Source organism: Staurois parvus, unplaced genomic scaffold (genome assembly GCF_062004578.1).
Source record: "Staurois parvus isolate SC_StPar_1 unplaced genomic scaffold, SC_StPar_1.0 ptg002232l, whole genome shotgun sequence".
In the NCBI taxonomy this organism is placed as follows: Eukaryota; Metazoa; Chordata; class Amphibia; order Anura; family Ranidae; genus Staurois; species Staurois parvus.
In genome coordinates this window covers 154,447-175,234 of record NW_028320028.1, presented here as the reverse complement: position 1 = coordinate 175,234, position 20,788 = coordinate 154,447, and positions in this window count along the sequence as shown.

The following is a 20,788-nucleotide window of genomic DNA, read 5'->3' as shown; positions in this document are numbered from 1 at the left end:
CAGCAGTCTTTCTTGGAATCCGTTTCCAAGAGACAACAGTTTGCGAGCACGCACCCGACGGTGCAAAAGCTGAACGTCCTCCTGTCCAAGTTGCTGGTGCTGCAGTCCCTCCCTTTCCAAGTGGTGGACTCAGCACCTTTCCGAGAAATGATGGCTTGTGCCGCGCCGCGGTGGAGAGTGCCAAGCCGTCATTTCTTCGCCAAAAAGGCAGTGCCAGCCCTGCATTCACATGTAGAAGAGATGGTGGGCCAGTCTTTGAGCATGTCGGTCTCTGCCAAAGTGCACGGCAGCGCCGACGTGTGGAGCTGTAACTACGGTCAGGGACAGTACATGTCATTTACGGCCCACTGGGTGAACGTGGTGCCGTCACAGCCGCACCAGCAACTTGGACAGGTCACGCCGCTTTTGCCTCCACGTTTGCACGTCCTTGGTCCACAAAAGATGTCCGCCTCTACCACCTCTTCTTCCGCCGTGTCCTCAGCCGCCACCCCCGTGCCAAGTCCCATTACCCGACCGGCATATCACATGTGCAGGGCGCAACGGTGTCACGCTGTGCTGCACCTGGTATGCCTTGGCGAACGTAGTCACACAGGGGAGGAACTTCTCAGTGTAATGAACAGAGAAATCGACAGATGGCTGTCTCCGCGCAAACTGAAAATCGGAACCATGTTGATCGACAACGGAAAGAACATGGTGTCTGCTCTGCGTCAAGGAAGGTTGTGCCATGCGCCATGCATGGCTCACGTGTTCAATCTGGTTGTCAAGCGGTTCCTAAAATCCACCATCCCACTGCAAGACATCCTTAAAATGTCACGTAAACTTTGCATGCATTTCAGCCATTCCTACACCGCAAAGCACACCCTCCTTGAGCTGCAGCGGCAGAACGGAATTCCACAGCATCGCCTGATCTGAGACGTTGCAACAAGGTGGAATTCAACCCTACACATGTTAGACCGCCTTTACGAACAGCGAAAGGCCATCACCGATTTCCTGATGTCACAAGCGGATAAAGGTACTCCCCTGTGTAACTTCGATGTCAGCCATTGGCAGCTCATGCGTGACACCTGCCGCTTGCTCAGGCCCTTTGAGGAGGCCACGCTATTCGTGAGTCGGCAGGACTATGGGATGAACGACGTCATTCCTCTGTTGCACGTCCTGGAACAAATGCTGTTAACAATGGCTGGTCAGGGTGCGGTAGACATGGCGCACAGATCTCAATGCCACATGACCCCTGTGGGGGCAGGACAGGAAGAAGAGGAGGAGGTAGAGGAGGACATTTGTGCTCAGGAATTATTGAGTGAAATGGGTGGTTTTTCCACTCAGCGGACAGGAGTGGAGGAGCAGGAGCATCTGGTAGAGGAGGAGGAGGAGGAGACAGAGGACCCAGACGCACCGTGCCAGTATGCCGTGGAGATGGAGGCAGGGAGTCCCTCACATTCCTTGGCAAATATGGCACATAGCATGCTCGGTTGCTTGCGTAGCGACAGCCGAATAATAACCATCAGACAGAGAGATGACTTTTGGCTGTCCACCTTGTTGGACCCTCGCTACCGTTCAAAAATGGTGGCCTTTTTCACACCTGCTGAGAGGGAGGCCAAAATAACGTACTATAAAAACCACCTATGTAGTCAGTTGGTCTCTGCCTTTGTGCGCCAACGTCCATCCTCAGACACTGTGGGCCCTGTGCGCTCGTGTTCCGCTGCCATGGCAGCAGGGGAGGGGTGGGGTGGTAGGAGCAGTGGTAGCTCCACCAGCAGTGGCTGCCTCAGTCTGCAGTCGATGATGAGTAGCTTTCTTCACCAGTGCAGTGAGGAAACTACTAACCAGCCGCAGCAGCAGCAGCATCAGGTGGACCTGGAGCAGGACCTCAAACAACAGGCTTGGGCCTACTTGGACAGCACCCTGCCAACCGAGGTAGACAATCCCCTTGACTACTGGGCAACGAAACTTGACCTTTGGCCCCAACTAGCTGAATTGGCCCTTGAAAGGCTGTCATGCCCGGCCAGTAGCGTGGCATCGGAGCGCGTGTTTAGTGCGGCAGGAGGTATTGTAACTCCGCGGAGGACACGACTGTCCACCCAAAGTGTGGAGAGACTCACGTTTGTGAAAATGAATCAGGCGTGGATTAGTCTGGATTTCAAACCACCAGTTCCTGACACAACTGACTAAATCCGCCATGAATCATGCCCCTGCCATGTGCCACTTTCACGTCTCCTCACACTGCTGGTGTGTTCCATTTTTTGTCATAGGGTGCTGGCAGATTACGGGCCTCCCATAGCTGCTGCCAGGCCCCTAATCTGCCATGGGCCCCTATACCGCCTCCTCATGCTGCTGCCAAGTCCAGAGTCTCTCATGGGTCCCTGTACGGCCTCCCATTGCTGCTGTCTCCATCGCCACACTCTGCCATGTGCCACTTTCAGGTCTCCTCACACACTGCTGGTGTGTTCAATTTTTTGACATAGGGTGCTGGCAGATTACGGGCCTCCCATAGCTGCTGCCAGGCCCCTAATCTGCCATGGGCCCCTGTACCGCCTCCTCATGCTGCTGCCAGGTCCACAGTGTCTCATGCCATGTGCCACTTTCAGGTCTCCTCACACTGCTGGTGTGTACCATTTTTTGTCATAGGGTGCTGGCAGATTACGGGCCTCCCATAGCTGCTGCCAGGCCCCTAATCTGCCATGGGCCCCTGTACCGCCTCCTCATGCTGCTGCCAGGTCCACAGTGTCTCATGCCATGTGCCACTTTCAGGTCTCCTCACACTGCTGGTGTGTTCCATTTTTTGTCATAGGGTGCTGGCAGATTACGGGCCTCCTATAGCTGCTGCCAGGCCCCTAATCTGCCATGGGCCCCTGTACCGCCTCCTCATGCTGCTGCCAGGTCCAGAGTCTCTCATGGGTCCCTGTACGGCCTCCCATTGCTGCTGTCTCCATCGCCACACTCTGCCATGTGCCACTTTCAGGTCTCCTCACACACTGCTGGTGTGTTCAATTTTTTGACATAGGGTGCTGGCAGATTACGGGCCTCCCATAGCTGCTGCCAGGCCCCTAATCTGCCATGGGCCCCTGTACCGCCTCCTCATGCTGCTGCCAGGTCCACAGTGTCTCATGCCATGTGCCACTTTCAGGTCTCCTCACACTGCTGGTGTGTTCAATGTTTTGACATAGGGTGCTGGCAGATTACGGGCCTCCCATAGCTGCTGCCAGGCCCCTAATCTGCCATGGGCCCCTGTACCGTCTCCTCATGCTGCTGCCAGGTCCACAGTCTCTCATGCCATGTGCCACTTTCAGGTCTCCTCACACTGCTGGTGTGTTCCATTTTTTGTCATAGGGTGCTGGCAGATTACGGGCCTCCTATAGCTGCTGCCAGGCCCCTAATCTGCCATGGGCCCCTATACCGCCTCCTCATGCTGCTGCCAAGTCCAGAGTCTCTCATGGGTCCCTGTACGGCCTCCCATTGCTGCTGTCTCCATCGCCACACTCTGCCATGTGCCACTTTCAGGTCTCCTCACACTGCTGGTGTGTTACATTTTTTGTCATAGGGTGCTGGCAGATTACGGGCCTCCCATAGCTGCTGCCAGGCCCCTAATCTGCCATGGGCCCCTGTACCGCCTCCTCATGCTGCTGCCAGGTCCACAGTGTCTCATGCCATGTGCCACTTTCAGGTCTCCTCACACTGCTGGTGTGTTCCATTTTTTGTCATAGGGTGCTGGCAGATTACGGGCCTCCCATAGCTGCTGCCAGGCCCCTAATCTTCCATGGGCCCCTGTACCGCCTCCTCATGCTGCTGCCAGGTCCAGAGTCTCTCATGGGTCCCTGTACGGCCTCCCATTGCTGCTGTCTCCATCGCCACACTCTGCCATGTGCCAATTTCAGGTCTCCTCACACACTGCTGGTGTGTTCAATTTTTTGACATAGGGTGCTTGCAGATTACGGGCCTCCCATAGATGCTGCCAGGACCCTAATCTGCCATGGGCCCCTGTAGCGCCTCCTCATGCTGCTGCCAGGTCCACAGTCTCTCATGCCATGTGCCACTTTCAGGTCTCCTCACACTGCTGGTGTGTTCCATTTTTTGTCATAGGGTGCTGGCAGATTACGGGCCTCCTATAGCTGCTGCCAGGCCCCTAATCTGCCATGGGCCCCTATACCGCCTCCTCATGCTGCTGCCAAGTCCAGAGTCTCTCATGGGTCCCTGTACGGCCTCCCATTGCTGCTGTCTCCATCGCCACACTCTGCCATGTGCCACTTTCAGGTCTCCTCACACTGCTGGTGTGTTCAATTTTTTGTCATAGGGTGCTGGCAGATTACGGGCCTCCCATAGCTGCTGCCAGGCCCCTAATCTGCCATGGGCCCCTATACCGCCTCCTCATGCTGCTGCCAGGTCCACAGTGTCTCATGCCATGTGCCACTTTCAGGTCTCCTCACACTGCTGGTGTGTTCAATTTTTGACATAGGGTGCTGGCAGATTATGGGCCTCCCATAGCTGCTGCCAGGCCCCTAATCTGCCATGGGCCCCTGTACCGCCTCTTCATGCTGCTGCCAGGTCCACAGTCTCTCATGCCATGTGCCACTTTCAGGTCTCCTCACACTGCTGGAGTGTTCCATTTTTTGTCATAGGGTGCTGGCAGATTACGGGCCTCCTATAGCTGCTGCCAGGCCCCTAATCTGCCATGGGCCCCTATACCGCCTCCTCATGCTGCTGCCAAGTCCAGAGTCTCTCATGGGTCCCTGTACGGCCTCCCATTGCTGCTGTCTCCATCGCCACACTCTGCCATGTGCCACTTTCAGGTCTCCTCACACTGCTGGTGTGTTCAATTTATTGTCATAGGGTGCTGGCAGATTACGGGCCTCCCATAGCTGCTGCCAGGCCCCTAATCTGCCATGGGCCCCTGTACCGCCTCCTCATGCTGCTGCCAGGTCCACAGTGTCTCATGCCATGTGCCACTTTCAGGTCTCCTCACACTGCTGGTGTGTTCAATGTTTTGACATAGGGTGCTGGCAGATTACGGGCCTCCCATAGCTGCTGCCAGGCCCCTAATCTGCCATGGGCCCCTGTACCGCCTCTTCATGCTGCTGCCAGGTCCACAGTCTCTCATGCCATGTGCCACTTTCAGGTCTCCTCACAATGCTGGTGTGTTCCATTTTTTGTCATAGGGTGCTGGCAGATTACGGGCCTCCTATAGCTGCTGCCAGGCCCCTAATCTGCCATGGGCCCCTATACCGCCTCCTCATGCTGCTGCCAAGTCCAGAGTCTCTCATGGGTCCCTGTACGGCCTCCCATTGCTGCTGTCTCCATCGCCACACTCTGCCATGTGCCACTTTCAGGTCTCCTCACACTGCTGGTGTGTTCCATTTTTTGTCATAGGGTGCTGGCAGATTACGGGCCTCCCATAGCTGCTGCCAGGCCCCTAATCTGCCATGGGCCCCTATACCGCCTCCTCATGCTGCTGCCAGGTCCACAGTGTCTCATGCCATGTGCCACTTTCAGGTCTCCTCACACTGCTGGTGTGTTCAATGTTTTGACATAGGGTGCTGGCAGATTACGGGCCTCCCATAGCTGCTGCCAGGCCCCTAATCTGCCATGGGCCCCTGTACCGCCTCTTCATGCTGCTGCCAGGTCCACAGTCTCTCATGCCATGTGCCACTTTCAGGTCTCCTCACAATGCTGGTGTGTTCCATTTTTTGTCATAGGGTGCTGGCAGATTACGGGCCTCCTATAGCTGCTGCCAGGCCCCTAATCTGCCATGGGCCCCTATACCGCCTCCTCATGCTGCTGCCAAGTCCAGAGTCTCTCATGGGTCCCTGTACGGCCTCCCATTGCTGCTGTCTCCATCGCCACACTCTGCCATGTGCCACTTTCAGGTCTCCTCACACTGCTGGTGTGTTCCATTTTTTGTCATAGGGTGCTGGCAGATTACGGGCCTCCCATAGCTGCTGCCAGGCCCCTAATCTGCCATGGGCCCCTATACCGCCTCCTCATGCTGCTGCCAAGTCCAGAGTCTCTCATGGGTCCCTGTACGGCCTCCCATTGCTGCTGTCTCCATCACCACACTCTGCCATGTGCCACTTTCAGGTCTCCTCACACTGCTGGTGTGTTCCATTTTTTGTCATAGGGTGCTGGCAGATTATGGGCCTCCCATAGCTGCTGCCAGGCCCCTAATCTGCCATGGGCCCCTGTACCGCCTCCTCATGCTGCTGCCAGGTCCACAGTGTCTCATGCCATGTGCCACTTTCAGGTCTCCTCACACTGCTGGTGTGTTCAATTTTTTGACATAGGGTGCTGGCAGATTACGGGCCTCCCATAGCTGCTGCCAGGCCCCTAATCTGCCATGGGCCCCTGTACCGCCTCCTCATGCTGCTGCCAGGTCCACAGTCTCTCATGCCATGTGCCACTTTCAGGTCTCCTCACACTGCTGGTGTGTTCAATTTTTTGACATAGGGTGCTGGCAGATTACGGGCCTCCCATAGCTGCTGCCAGGCCCCTAATCTGCCATGGGCCCCTGTACCGCCTCCTCATGCTGCTGCCAGGTCCACAGTGTCTCATGCCATGTGCCACTTTCAGGTCTCCTCACACTGCTGGTGTGTTCCATTTTTTGTCATAGGGTGCTGGCAGATTACGGGCCTCCCATAGCTGCTGCCAGGCCCCTAATCTGCCATGGGCCTCTATACCGCCTCCTCATGCTGCTGCCAGGTCCAGAGTCTGTCATGGGTCCCTGTACGGCCTCCCATTGCTGCTGTCTCCATCGCCACACTCTGCCATGTGCCACTTTCAGGTCTCCTCACACACTGCTGGTGTGTTCCATTTTTTGTCATAGGGTGCTGGCAGATTACGGGCCTCCCATTGCTGCTGCCAGGCCCGTAATCTGTCATGGGCCCCTGTTGTCGCTTGTTGGCATATTCCGCTCGTTCAGATGCTCCTTCTCCTGCTACTCCTCTTCACGGATTCCGTCAGCAGTCTTTCTTGGAATACGTTTCCAAGAGACAACAGTTTGCGAGCACGCACCCGACGGTGCAGAAGCTGAACGTCCTCCTGTCCAAGTTGCTGCTGCCAGGCTCGTAATCTGTCATGCGCCCCTGTACCGCCTCCTCATGCTGCTGCCAGGTCCAGAGTGTGTCATGGGCCCCCGTACCAACTCCTCATGCTGCTGCCAGGCCCGTAATCTGTCGTGGGCCCCTGTACCGCCTCCTCATGCTGCTGCCAGGTCCAGAGTGTGTCATGGGTCCCTGTACGGCCTCCCATTGCTGCTGCCAGGCCCGTAATCTGCCATGGGCCCCCGTACCTACTCCTCATGCTGCTGCCAGGCACGTAATCTGTCATGGGCCCCTGTACCGCCTCCTCATGCTGCTGCCAGGTCCAGAGTGTGTCATGGGTCCCTGTACGGCCTCCCATTGCTGCTGTCTCCATCGCCACACTCTGCCATGTGCCACTTTCAGGTCTCCTCACACTGCTGGTGGGTTCCATTTTGTCATAGGGTGCTGTATGGCCTCCCATTGCTGCTGCCTCCACCGCCACACTGTGGCTCCACACTCTGGTTTTGGCCCTGTGACTGCCCAAATGAGTGAAGTGTGCGGTGATTCTAAGATCGACGACACTCATCTGCATGTCATACTGACTGACAGTATTATTTCTCTTCCCCAGCAGACTCCAAGGGCATTTAAATTAAAGGTACAGTGTTCTGCACTAATATAAAAGCTCTCTGAAGCCTAGAAACACCCTTTTATAAGTTAAATTCGAAGCGAATATATTCGACTCGAATCAAAATTTTTCCACGAATTCGCCGAATCAGTCGAATCGAATTTTTGAATACTTCGCTCATCTCTAATCTCCATGTATAATGCATAAGGGGGATATGATCTCCATGTATAATACATAAGGGGGGATATGATCTCCATGTATAATACATAAGGGGGGGTATGATCTCCAGGTATAATACATAAGGGGGATATGATCTCCAGGTATAATACATAAGGGGGATATGATCTCCATGTATAATACATAAGGGGGATATGATCTCCATGTATAATACATAAGGGGGGATATGATCACCATGTATAATGCATAAGGGGGGATATGATCTCCATGTATAATACATAAGGGGGATATGATCTCCAGGTATAATACATAAGGGGGGATATGATCACCATATATAATGCATAAGGGGGATATGATCTCCATGTATAATACATAAGGGGGGATATGATCTCCATGTATAATACATAAGGGGGATTTGATCTCCATGTATAATACATAAGGGTGATATGATCTCCATGTATAATACATAAGGGGAGATATGATCTCCATGTATAATACATAAGGGGGATATGATCACCGTGTATAATACATAAGGGGGGATATGATCTCCATGTATAATACATAACGGGGGATATGATCTCCATGTAAAATACATAAGGGGGAACATGATCTCCATGTATAATACATAAGGGAGATATGATCACCATGTATAATACATAAGGGGGATATGATCACCATGTATAATACATAAGGGGGGGATATGATCTCCATGTATAATACATAAGGGGGGATATGATCTCCAGGTATAATACATAAGGGGGATATGATCTCCATGTATAATACATAAGGGGGATATGATCACCGTGTATAATACATAAGGGGGATATGATCTCCATGTATAATACATAAGGGGGAGATATGATCTCCATGTATAATACATAAGGGGGGGATATGATCACCATGTATAATACATAAGGGGGGATATGATCACCATGTATAATGCATAAGGGGGATATGATCTCCAGTATAATACATAAGAGGGGATATGATCTCTGTGTATAATACATAAGGAGGAACATGATCTCCATGTATAATACATAAGGGGGATATGATCACCATGTATAATACATAAGGGGGATATGATCTCCATATATAATACCTCAGGGGGGATATGATCTCCATGTAAAAATGCATAAGGGGGGGATACGATCACCATGTATAATACATAAGGGGGGATATGATCTCCATGTATAATACATAAGGGGGTATATGATCTCCATGTATAATACATAAGGAGGGATATGATCACCATGTATAAAACAGAAGGGGGATATGATCACCATATATAATGCATAAGGGGGATATGATCTCCATGTATAATACCTCAGGGGGGATATGATCGCCATGTATAATACATAAGGGGGGATATGATCTCCATGTATAATACATAAGGGGGGATATGATCTCCATGTATAATACATAAGGGGGGATATGATCACCATGTATAATACATAAGGGGGGATATGATCTCCATGTATAATACATAAGGGGGATATGATCACCATATATAATACATAAGGGGGAAATGTTCTTCATGTATAATACCTCAGGGGGGATATGATCTCCATGTATAATACATAAGGCGGTATATGATCTCCATGTATAATACCTCAGGGGGGATATGATCTCCATGTATAATGCATAAGGGGGGATATGATCTCCATGTATAATACATAAGGGGGGATATGATCACCATGTATAATACATAAGGGGGGGATATAATCTCCATGTATAATACATAAGGGGGTATATGATCTCCATGTATAATACATAAGGGGGTATATGATCTCCATGTATAATACATAAGGGGGATATGATCACCATGTATAATGCATAAGGGGGATATGATCTCCATGTATAATACATAAGGGGGATATGATCACCATGTATAATGCATAAGGGGGATATGATCTCCATGTATAATACATAAGGGGGGATATGATCTCTGTGTATAATACATAAGGAGGAACATGATCTCCATGTATAATACATAAGGGGGATATGATCACCATGTATAATACATAAGGGGGATATAATCTCCATATATAATACCTCAGGGGGGATATGATCTCCATGTAAAAATGCATAAGGGGGGGATACGATCACCATGTATAATACATAAGGGGGGATATGATCTCCATGTATAATACATAAGGGGGGATATGATCACCATGTATAATACATAAGGGGGGATATGATCTCCATGTATAAAACATAAGGGGGATATGATCACCATATATAATGCATAAGGGGGATATGATCTCCATGTATAATACATAAGGGGGGATATGATCTCCATGTATAATACATAAGGCGGGATATGGTCTCCATGTATAATACCTCAGGGGGGATATGATCTCCATGTATAATGCATAAGGGGGATATGATCTCCATGTATAATTCATAAGGGGGGATATGATCACCATGTATAATACATAAGGGGGGGATATAATCTCCATGTATAATACATAAGGGGGGATATGATCTCCATGTATAATACATAAGGAGGGATATGATCTCCGTGTATAATACATAAGGGGGGATATGATCACCATCTATAATACATAAGGGGGATATGATCTCCATATATAATACCTCAGGGGGGATATGATCTCCATGTAAAAATGCATAAGGGGGGGATACGATCACCATGTATAATACATAAGGCGGGATATGATCTCCATGTATAATACATAAGGGGGGATATGATCACTATGTATAAAACATAAGGGGGATATGATCACCATATATAATGCATAAGGGGGATATGATCTCCATGTATAATACCTCAGGGGGGATATGATCTCCATGTATAATACATAAGGGGGGATATGATCGCCATGTATAATACATAAGGGGGGATATGATCTCTATGTATAATACATAAGGGGGGATATGATCTCCATGTATAATACATAAGGGGAGATATGATCACCATGTATAATACATAAGGGGGATATAATCTCCATGTATAATACATAAGGGGGATATGATCACCATATATAATACATAAGGGGGAAATGTTCTTCATGTATAATACCTCAGGGGGGATATGATCTCCATGTATAATACATAAGGCGGGATATGATCTCCATGTATAATACCTCAGGGGGGAAATGATCTCCATGTATAATGCATAAGGGGGATATGATCTCCATGTATAATACATAAGGGGGGATATGATCACCATGTATAATACATAAGGGGGGGATATAATCTCCATGTATAATACATAAGGGGGTATATGATCTCCATGTATAATACATAAGGGGGATATGATCACCATGTATAATGCATAAGGGGGATATGATCTCCATGTATAATACATAAGGGGGATATGATCACCATGTATAATGCATAAGGGGGATATGATCTCCATGTATAATACATAAGGGGGGATATGAGCTCTGTGTATAATACATAAGGAGGAACATGATCTCCATGTATAATACATAAGGGGGATATGATCACCATGTTTAATACATAAGGGGGATATGATCTCCATATATAATACCTCAGGGGGGATATGATCTCCATGTAAACATGCATAAGGGGGGGATACGATCACCATGTATAATACATAAGGGGGGATATGATCTCCATGTATAATACATAAGGGGGGATATGATCACCATGTATAAAACATAAGGGGGATATGATCACCATATATAATGCATAAGGGGGATATGATCTCCATGTATAATACCTCAGGGGGGATATGATCTCCATGTATAATACATAAGGGGGGATATGATCGCCATGTATAATACATAAGGGGGGATATGATCGCCATGTATAATACATAAGGGGGGATATGATCTCCATGTATAATACATAAGGGGGGATATGATCACCATGTATAATGCATAAGGGGGATATGATCTCCATGTATAATACCTCAGGGGGGATATGATCTCCATGTATAATACATAAGGGGGGATATGATCGCCATGTATAATACATAAGGGGGATATGATCACCATATATAATGCATAAGGGGGATATGATCTCCATGTATAATACATAAGGGGGGATATGATCTCCATGTATAATACATAAGGGGGATTTGATCTCCATGTATAATACATAAGGGGGATATGATCTCCATGTATAATACATAAGGGGCGATATGATCTCCATGTATAATACATAAGGGGGATATGATCACTGTGTATAATACATAAGGGGGGATATGATCTCCATGTATAATACATAAGGGGGGATATGATCTCCATGTATAATACATAAGGGGGAACATGATCTCCATGTATAATACATAAGGGGGATATGATCATCACCATGTATAATACATAAGGGGGATATGATCACCATGTATAATACATAAGGGGGGGATATGATCTCCATGTATAATACATAAGGGGGGATATGAGCTCCAGGTATAATACATAAGGGGGATATGATCTCCATGTATAATACATAAGGGGGATATGATCACCGTGTATAATACATAAGGGGGATATGATCTCCATGTATAATACATAAGGGGGAGATATGATCTCCATGTATAATACATAAGGGGGGGATATGATCACCATGTATAATACATAAGGGGGGATATGATCACCATGTATAATGCATAAGGGGGATATGATCTCCAGTATAATACATAAGAGGGGATATGATCTCTGTGTATAATACATAAGGAGGAACATGATCTCCATGTATAATACATAAGGGGGATATGATCACCATGTATAATACATAAGGGGGATATGATCTCCATATATAATACCTCAGGGGGGATATGATCTCCATGTAAAAATGCATAAGGGGGGGATACGATCACCATGTATAATACATAAGGGGGGATATGATCTCCATGTATAATACATAAGGGGGTATATGATCTCCATGTATAATACATAAGGAGGGATATGATCACCATGTATAAAACAGAAGGGGGATATGATCACCATATATAATGCATAAGGGGGATATGATCTCCATGTATAATACCTCAGGGGGGATATGATCGCCATGTATAATACATAAGGGGGGATATGATCGCCATGTATAATACATAAGGGGGGATATGATCGCCATGTATAATACATAAGGGGGGATATGATCTCCATGTATAATACATAAGGGGGGATATGATCACCATGTATAATGCATAAGGGGGATATGATCTCCATGTATAATACCTCAGGGGGGATATGATCTCCATGTATAATACATAAGGGGGGATATGATCGCCATGTATAATACATAAGGGGGATATGATCACCATATATAATGCATAAGGGGGATATGATCTCCATGTATAATACATAAGGGGGGATATGATCTCCATTTATAATACATAAGGGGGATTTGATCTCCATGTATAATACATAAGGGGGATATGATCTCCATATATAATACCTCAGGGGGGATATGATCTCCATGTAAACATGCATAAGGGGGGGATACGATCACCATGTATAATACATAAGGGGGGATATGATCTCCATGTATAATACATAAGGGGGGATATGATCACCATGTATAAAACATAAGGGGGATATGATCACCATATATAATGCATAAGGGGGATATGATCTCCATGTATAATACCTCAGGGGGGATATGATCTCCATGTATAATACATAAGGGGGGATATGATCGCCATGTATAATACATAAGGGGGGATATGATCGCCATGTATAATACATAAGGGGGGATATGATCTCCATGTATAATACATAAGGGGGGATATGATCACCATGTATAATGCATAAGGGGGATATGATCTCCATGTATAATACCTCAGGGGGGATATGATCTCCATGTATAATACATAAGGGGGGATATGATCGCCATGTATAATACATAAGGGGGATATGATCACCATATATAATGCATAAGGGGGATATGATCTCCATGTATAATACATAAGGGGGGATATGATCTCCATGTATAATACATAAGGGGGATTTGATCTCCATGTATAATACATAAGGGGGATATGATCTCCATGTATAATACATAAGGGGCGATATGATCTCCATGTATAATACATAAGGGGGATATGATCACCGTGTATAATACATAAGGGGGGATATGATCTCCATGTATAATACATAAGGGGGGATATGATCTCCATGTATAATACATAAGGGGGAACATGATCTCCATGTATAATACATAAGGGGGATATGATCACCATGTATAATACATAAGGGGGATATGATCACCATGTATAATACATAAGGGGGGGATATGATCTCCATGTATAATACATAAGGGGGGATATGAGCTCCAGGTATAATACATAAGGGGGATATGATCTCCATGTATAATACATAAGGGGGATATGATCACCGTGTATAATACATAAGGGGGATATGATCTCCATGTATAATACATAAGGGGGAGATATGATCTCCATGTATAATACATAAGGGGGGGATATGATCACCATGTATAATACATAAGGGGGGATATGATCACCATGTATAATGCATAAGGGGGATATGATCTCCAGTATAATACATAAGAGGGGATATGATCTCTGTGTATAATACATAAGGAGGAACATGATCTCCATGTATAATACATAAGGGGGATATGATCACCATGTATAATACATAAGGGGGATATGATCTCCATATATAATACCTCAGGGGGGATATGATCTCCATGTAAAAATGCATAAGGGGGGGATACGATCACCATGTATAATACATAAGGGGGGATATGATCTCCATGTATAATACATAAGGGGGTATATGATCTCCATGTATAATACATAAGGAGGGATATGATCACCATGTATAAAACAGAAGGGGGATATGATCACCATATATAATGCATAAGGGGGATATGATCTCCATGTATAATACCTCAGGGGGGATATGATCGCCATGTATAATACATAAGGGGGGATATGATCTCCATGTATAATACATAAGGGGGGATATGATCTCCATGTATAATACATAAGGGGGGATATGATCACCATGTATAATGCATAAGGGGGATATGATCTCCATGTATAATACCTCAGGGGGGATATGATCTCCATGTATAATACATAAGGGGGGATATGATCGCCATGTATAATACATAAGGGGGGATATGATCTCCATGTATAATACATAAGGGGGGATATGATCACCATGTATAATACATAAGGGGGGATATGATCTCCATGTATAATACATAAGGGGGGATATGATCACCATGTATAATACATAAGGGGGGATATGATCTCCATGTATAATACATAAGGGGGATATGATCACCATATATAATACATAAGGGGGAAATGTTCTTCATGTATAATACCTCAGGGGGGATATGATCTCCATATATAATACCTCAGGGGGGATATGATCTCCATGTATAATACCTCAGGGGGGATATGATCTCCATGTATAATACATAAGGCGGGATATGATCTCCATGTATAATACCTCAGGGGGGATATGATCTCCATGTATAATGCATAAGGGGGATATGATCTCCATGTATAATACATAAGGGGGGATATGATCACCAATGTATAATACATAAGGGGGGATATAATCTCCATGTATAATACATAAGGGGGGATATGATCTCCATGTATAATACATAAGGAGGGATATGATCTCCATGTATAATACATAAGGGGGGATATGATCTCCATGTATAATACATAAGGGGGGATATGATCTCCATGTATAATACATAAGGGGGAACATGATCTCCATGTATAATACATAAGGGGGATATGATCACCATGTATAATACATAAGGGGGATATGATCACCATGTATAATACATAAGGGGGGGATATGATCTCCATGTATAATACATAAGGGGGGATATGAGCTCCAGGTATAATACATAAGGGGGATATGATCTCCATGTATAATACATAAGGGGGATATGATCACCGTGTATAATACATAAGGGGGATATGATCTCCATGTATAATACATAAGGGGGAGATATGATCTCCATGTATAATACATAAGGGGGGGATATGATCACCATGTATAATACATAAGGGGGGATATGATCACCATGTATAATGCATAAGGGGGATATGATCTCCAGTATAATACATAAGAGGGGATATGATCTCTGTGTATAATACATAAGGAGGAACATGATCTCCATGTATAATACATAAGGGGGATATGATCACCATGTATAATACATAAGGGGGATATGATCTCCATATATAATACCTCAGGGGGGATATGATCTCCATGTAAAAATGCATAAGGGGGGGATACGATCACCATGTATAATACATAAGGGGGGATATGATCTCCATGTATAATACATAAGGGGGTATATGATCTCCATGTATAATACATAAGGAGGGATATGATCACCATGTATAAAACAGAAGGGGGATATGATCACCATATATAATGCATAAGGGGGATATGATCTCCATGTATAATACCTCAGGGGGGATATGATCGCCATGTATAATACATAAGGGGGGATATGATCTCCATGTATAATACATAAGGGGGGATATGATCTCCATGTATAATACATAAGGGGGGATATGATCACCATGTATAATGCATAAGGGGGATATGATCTCCATGTATAATACCTCAGGGGGGATATGATCTCCATGTATAATACATAAGGGGGGATATGATCGCCATGTATAATACATAAGGGGGGATATGATCTCCATGTATAATACATAAGGGGGGATATGATCACCATGTATAATACATAAGGGGGGATATGATCTCCATGTATAATACATAAGGGGGGATATGATCACCATGTATAATACATAAGGGGGGATATGATCTCCATGTATAATACATAAGGGGGATATGATCACCATATATAATACATAAGGGGGAAATGTTCTTCATGTATAATACCTCAGGGGGGATATGATCTCCATATATAATACCTCAGGGGGGATATGATCTCCATGTATAATACCTCAGGGGGGATATGATCTCCATGTATAATACATAAGGCGGGATATGATCTCCATGTATAATACCTCAGGGGGGATATGATCTCCATGTATAATGCATAAGGGGGATATGATCTCCATGTATAATACATAAGGGGGGATATGATCACCAATGTATAATACATAAGGGGGGATATAATCTCCATGTATAATACATAAGGGGGGATATGATCTCCATGTATAATACATAAGGAGGGATATGATCTCCATGTATAATACATAAGGGGGGATATGATCTCCATGTATAATACATTAGGGGGGATATGATCTCCATGTATAATACATAAGGGGGGATATGATCTCCATGTATAATACATAAGGGGGAACATGATCTCCATGTATAATACATAAGGGGGATATGATCACCATGTATAATACATAAGGGGGGATATGATCTCCATGTATAATACATAAGGGGGGATATGATCACCATGTATAATACATAAGGGGGGATATGATCTCCATGTATAATACATAAGGGGGATATGATCACCATATATAATACATAAGGGGGAAATGTTCTTCATGTATAATACCTCAGGGGGGATATGATCTCCATATATAATACCTCAGGGGGGATATGATCTCCATGTATAATACCTCAGGGGGGATATGATCTCCATGTATAATACATAAGGCGGGATATGATCTCCATGTATAATACCTCAGGGGGGATATGATCTCCATGTATAATGCATAAGGGGGATATGATCTCCATGTATAATACATAAGGGGGGATATGATCACCAATGTATAATACATAAGGGGGGATATAATCTCCATGTATAATACATAAGGGGGGATATGATCTCCATGTATAATACATAAGGAGGGATATGATCTCCATGTATAATACATAAGGGGGGATATGATCTCCATGTATAATACATAAGGGGGGATATGATCTCCATGTATAATACATAAGGGGGAACATGATCTCCATGTATAATACATAAGGGGGATATGATCACCATGTATAATACATAAGGGGGATATGATCACCATGTATAATACATAAGGGGGGGATATGATCTCCATGTATAATACATAAGGGGGGATATGAGCTCCAGGTATAATACATAAGGGGGATATGATCTCCATGTATAATACATAAGGGGGATATGATCACCGTGTATAATACATAAGGGGGATATGATCTCCATGTATAATACATAAGGGGGAGATATGATCTCCATGTATAATACATAAGGGGGGGATATGATCACCATGTATAATACATAAGGGGGGATATGATCACCATGTATAATGCATAAGGGGGATATGATCTCCAGTATAATACATAAGAGGGGATATGATCTCTGTGTATAATACATAAGGAGGAACATGATCTCCATGTATAATACATAAGGGGGATATGATCACCATGTATAATACATAAGGGGGATATGATCTCCATATATAATACCTCAGGGGGGATATGATCTCCATGTAAAAATGCATAAGGGGGGGATACGATCACCATGTATAATACATAAGGGGGGATATGATCTCCATGTATAATACATAAGGGGGTATATGATCTCCATGTATAATACATAAGGAGGGATATGATCACCATGTATAAAACAGAAGGGGGATATGATCACCATATATAATGCATAAGGGGGATATGATCTCCATGTATAATACCTCAGGGGGGATATGATCGCCATGTATAATACATAAGGGGGGATATGATCTCCATGTATAATACATAAGGGGGGATATGATCTCCATGTATAATACATAAGGGGGGATATGATCACCATGTATAATGCATAAGGGGGATATGATCTCCATGTATAATACCTCAGGGGGGATATGATCTCCATGTATAATACATAAGGGGGGATATGATCGCCATGTATAATACATAAGGGGGGATATGATCTCCATGTATAATACATAAGGGGGGATATGATCACCATGTATAATACATAAGGGGGGATATGATCTCCATGTATAATACATAAGGGGGGATATGATCACCATGTATAATACATAAGGGGGGATATGATCTCCATGTATAATACATAAGGGGGATATGATCACCATATATAATACATAAGGGGGAAATGTTCTTCATGTATAATACCTCAGGGGGGATATGATCTCCATATATAATACCTCAGGGGGGATATGATCTCCATGTATAATACCTCAGGGGGGATATGATCTCCATGTATAATACATAAGGCGGGATATGATCTCCATGTATAATACCTCAGGGGGGATATGATCTCCATGTATAATGCATAAGGGGGATATGATCTCCATGTATAATACATAAGGGGGGATATGATCACCAATGTATAATACATAAGGGGGGATATAATCTCCATGTATAATACATAAGGGGGGATATGATCTCCATGTATAATACATAAGGAGGGATATGATCTCCATGTATAATACATAAGGGGGGATATGATCTCCATGTATAATACATTAGGGGGGATATGATCTCCATGTATAATACATAAGGGGGGATATGATCTCCATGTATAATACATAAGGGGGAACATGATCTCCATGTATAATACATAAGGGGGATATGATCACCATGTATAATACATAAGGGGGATATGATCACCATGTATAATACATAAGGGGGGGATATGATCTCCATGTATAATACATAAGGGGGGATATGATCTCCAGGTATAATACATAAGGGGGATATGATCTCCATGTATAATACATAAGGGGGATATGATCACCGTGTATAATACATAAGGGGGATATGATCTCCATGTATAATACATAAGGGGGAGATATGATCTCCATGTATAATACATAAGGGGGGGATATGATCACCATGTATAATACATAAGGGGGGATATGATCACCATGTATAATGCATAAGGGGGATATGATCTCCAGTATAATACATAAGAGGGGATATGATCTCTGTGTATAATACATAAGGAGGAACATGATCTCCATGTATAATACATAAGGGGGATATGATCACCATGTATAATACATAAGGGGGATATGATCTCCATATATAATACCTCAGGGGGGATATGATCTCCATGTAAAAATGCATAAGGGGGGGATACGATCACCATGTATAATACATAAGGGGGGATATGATCTCCATGTATAATACATAAGGGGGTATATGATCTCCATGTATAATACATAAGGAGGGATATGATCACCATGTATAAAACAGAAGGGGGATATGATCACCATATATAATGCATAAGGGGGATATGATCTCCATGTATAATACCTCAGGGGGGATATGATCGCCATGTATAATACATAAGGGGGGATATGATCTCCATGTATAATACATAAGGGGGGATATGATCTCCATGTATAATACATAAGGGGGGATATGATCACCATGTATAATGCATAAGGGGGATATGATCTCCATGTATAATACCTCAGGGGGGATATGATCTCCATGTATAATACATAAGGGGGGATATGATCGCCATGTATAATACATAAGGGGGGATATGATCTCCATGTATAATACATAAGGGGGGATATGATCACCATGTATAATACATAAGGGGGGATATGATCTCCATGTATAATACATAAGGGGGGATATGATCACCATGTATAATACATAAGGGGGGATTTGATCTCCATGTATAATACATAAGGGGGATATGATCACCATATATAATACATAAGGGGGAAATGTTCTTCATGTATAATACCTCAGGGGGGATATGATCTCCATATATAATACCTCAGGGGGGATATGATCTCCATGTATAATACCTCAGGGGGGATATGATCTCCATGTATAATACATAAGGCGGGATATGATCTCCATGTATAATACCTCAGGGGGGATATGATCTCCATGTATAATGCATAAGGGGGATATGATCTCCATGTATAATACATAAGGGGGGATATGATCACCAATGTATAATACATAAGGGGGGGATATAATCTCCATGTATAATACATAAGGGGGGATATGATCTCCATGTATAATACATAAGGAGGGATATGATCTCCATGTATAATACATAAGGGGGGATATGATCT